The sequence below is a fragment of the Camellia sinensis genome, chromosome 9 (genome assembly GCF_055761805.1).
Source record: "Camellia sinensis isolate YWXY chromosome 9, ASM5576180v1, whole genome shotgun sequence".
NCBI classification, from domain to species: Eukaryota; Viridiplantae; Streptophyta; class Magnoliopsida; order Ericales; family Theaceae; genus Camellia; species Camellia sinensis.
The window spans coordinates 110,476,392-110,480,535 of NC_138969.1; positions in this window are offsets into that span (position 1 = coordinate 110,476,392).

Below are 4,144 nucleotides of genomic sequence, written 5' to 3' on the forward strand. Positions count from 1 at the left end.
GTTTTAGGCCTATTTAGAGTTGCCTAAATCATGTATAAGTCCATCCTTTTATCCATTTGCATTGCCACATGTGTGCTGGTATGCTTGCATAAGTACCTTGCCATGCCATGTTGCATCCTTAGCTTGTATGCCTAGGTTGCATTGCATCTTGCATGCATGCCTTGTTCCTTGACTTGATGATGGGAATTGGGCCTTGGTTCGTTTGTTTGGTTTGCATTTCATTTGACATGAAAATTGCACACTTGGTTCTTTGGGCCATCATGCATGGAAATGCGTGATTGGTGGTCCGAGAATCGAGACACATGCCCTTTTGAGTCACAAACATGATAAGGGACATGAGTGGTGCATACATGCCTTGAATTGTGCTGCCATGCTTTGCCTTGCCCTCTGTTGCTGTCAATTGCAGATTCTGCAGGAACACTCTGCTGACCGGCAGTGTCAAGTGCCGACCGGCAACCCTTTCTCTGCCGATAGCTTCACCAATGGCCGGTGGCCACATCCTACTGCCGGTGGCAACCCCATTCAGCCGGCGGTGTTCCCCAATGTCCAAGGAAGCAGTTCTGAGGTTTTGGAAGCCTCCAGAGGAGTAAAGGAAGGAAAACAGAGGCAGCCTATGCATGGCGGTGCATTTCCGAGCAGGACCCGAGCGTGCATTGCATCTGGCTCTCCTCCTGAGGCGGTTTACTGCTTTTCCTAGATTAATTAATTTGCTTAGCTGATTAGGCAATTTGTAATATTTAATTAGCTTGCATAGTTAATTAATTTGTATTATTTATTTGGCCCCTCAGAGTGAGGGCAAATCTGTAATAAGTGTGCGTGAGTGTGTGTATGTCTTCCAACCTCACGTCTTTCTTCCCTTTTATTTACCTGCTTATGATGGTAGACTAGGGCATTTTTAAGATTAGCATACCTTATGCTATGCATGCGTGCATTCATGCATTTGTATCGCATACATCAGGCTCGGTACATCATGCTAACTGCATTTGTATTTCGATTCCAGATTGAATACGTGCATCGATTGATTGCATTTCACATGCCATGTCTAGGTTTGTCGAGCCTACTCTAATTGCATTTTCGCATGCGATGCATTAGTCATTTTTCAACATGAACTAGGGCATGCATGTTTGCTAACTAGTTTATTGTTTTGGCACAGAGTACGATGTAAGTATTTATGCTTTAGCATCCCGCATGCGTGTGAGTGTTGCAATGACAGTATGCTTGCCATGCGGCTAAATGCTTATGTGGTAAACTGTTTGAATGCCTGCGGGTGAAGGTTGGATTGTTTGAGTTGGGAAAACTCGTTGAAATCTGTATTTTAGCCTACTCGCGAGTAGCAAATCCGAAACATTTTTCAAAACAAACGGATATGCAATGCTTGTTTCCAAATTAGGCGATCCAGTCTATACTTGTTTGCTGTGCGCATAACATAGTAATTCTACGTTAAGAAATGGAATAAGAACACAAAACGTTTTCAAAAACGGATATCACGGTTAGTAGAGGCCGGTCTTCAGACCGGGCGAAAGGGGGTTCTCATAGCTGACCTTCCCCGATCGTACCCAAGCTCCCGAGCCGAGACAACTCCGGTGATGACGGACATGTGGCCTTCGGCACCGAGTCAGCGTTTCCTAAATTCTCCCATTTTAAAATATTTAGGTGGCGACTCTGTATCTGGCAAAGCAGTCCATGTTTGGCACTTCTTTTCAAAAAATCTGTTTTTTCTCAAAACGATTTGCCGGATTTGGACTCTTTGGTTCAAGATTAAGAACCGTGACACAAATCGAGTCCGAACTGTAGCATGAGGCCCACAGGCGCGTCTACACCAGCAGACTTTAGTCACATGCTCCATTGATCCATAATAGCCTCCCAAGTTAACTCCAAGAGCTTCTTCTAAGAACATTTATTATGCCATCATGACCTTCGACATAATAACTGCACCACTCAATTGAAAATACTCTTTTCTACTCTAGCACTCCAATAATCAAGCATCAGGACCAATTACTTATGCACTACACCCTAATTTCTAGAGAGCAACCAATTCTAGTACTCAACATCTCAACCGTTAATAACAAAATAACCACTCCTCAAGTCACCATCTCCACTACCAGAGATTCAACAACATTATTGCAACCTCTATCACTTACTATCCATAGTCTAATTAACCTCGAAACTCTACAGCTAACCCACTTTCTAAAACAAATTCTCTACTGGATTCCAAATTAGCCAAATTCTCAATCAATCAGTCTCTATTCACCCATCACAATCCCCACCGTGGCATAACCACTCACTTCCAAGATCTTCCTTCCAACCTCCTTTCAAAAATTTCAATGTGAGTCTATAAAATATTTTCAACTTTTCACAATCACAAACCATTCACCATACAATAAGAAAAACCCTACCATCATAGGGTCACATTTGTTTCTCTTTGAACTTACAAAATTGATAAACTAAGGTTCCACTCCAACCTCATAATTGCGTCCTTACATAATCCCAAGACGACATATCTTACCAATAAATGTGGTGCCAAAGATTTAAGTCCCCAAAGTTTTTCCCTAATTGGGGTCACTCGTATCCTTAGATCCCATAGGAGATAAGGTCTAACCCACACTTAAATATTCTACACGAGATCTCACATGCCACACGCAACAAATGCCTATATATGTATCTACGTCCATATAAGACAAACCACATAAGCATATAAGCATATAGAGCACATATGGATCATTCTTCTAAGATATCAACTCGTTCCATGGCGCTCAAGGACCTCCAAGTGGAAAAAGCATTGATCAGATGTCTTTCCAAAAGGATCTCGATGAATGCAATGGATAAAAGCCATATCTCAGAAGTTCTATACCCATATAACCACATACTTACACAAGGCACACAAAGCATGTAAATGTCCCATCCTAGCCTAAGAATCCCATTGTGACAAAAGTCACTTCCCACGAGCCTAAGGTATTCGAACCTATTGCTCTGATACCAATCTTTAACGCCCTTGAGAAATACCTCTCATTACCCCTGATACCTTAATACAATCAACAATACTACACGCATACAGATAACAAACATTAACAATAATACAATCAACTAACTCCTCTTTCTAATTGAACTATCTCAAAAATACATCATTGTTAAATTACATTCATATACAAAATAAATTTCCAATTCCCTCCATACAAATAGTCCATACAAAATAATCCAAAGCCGAATCATAAAACATCAATAGAAGAGAATCCATGCTCTCATCCAACTTCATTTCATATATCCACCATTACGAAGATACCTCAACATCATTTCTTGAAATTTGTTAGCTTTGGGGTGAGCGAAAGCTCAGTAGGTGATGCATTTAACCAATTATATAATCATTTGAAAGGCTTATGCTCATGCAATACAGTTGGAGGAAATGTATGAAAGAATGCAAAATAGTGCCTGAGTATGCTAATGATAGACTGCAACGCATTGAACATATCTCATCTGGCGGTAACTTATCCATGACATCCCCAAGTAAGAGTCCAAAATCAAAACATACATAGATAATCATAGTCATATATAGAAAATAATCCCACATTTGCTAACTCCAGAAACGGCGGGATGATGGGCACCCAAAACATCACAACCTTCCACATTTGCTGGCTCATAAACGGTGGGGACGTGGACATCCAAAACCATCCGTTTTTTCACAATTTCTGGCTCTAAAAACGGGGGGCTCGTGGACACCCCAAAACATTTTTACACATTCGTCCGGTGATATGCGTAGATAGAACAATTGGGCACCTTGACTCCCCGTGCGGGTAACAATTACAATACGCAACTCAAAACCAACCCGACTCACTACCCGGACTCATAGACCATTTACCCCCTTTTTGCGTTCAACCGTTTTCACAAAAGTAGAACCAAAAGAAATAAACAATGCATATGATGCATGGGTGTGCAAACAATGTTTTTTTTCTACAATAATTTCAATTCACAGTAGTGCAACTCTTCCCATTTCATAAATCAAGGCATTCCCATCATTCATCATCTCATCTCAAGTTCAACGTCAAAAGGGAACCTCCAAACTTGCATTTCAAACCCAAGACCAAGTAATTACACTCAATTTCATATTTTACAAATTAATTGAGTAAAACCCCTTTTTACAAACTAAGTT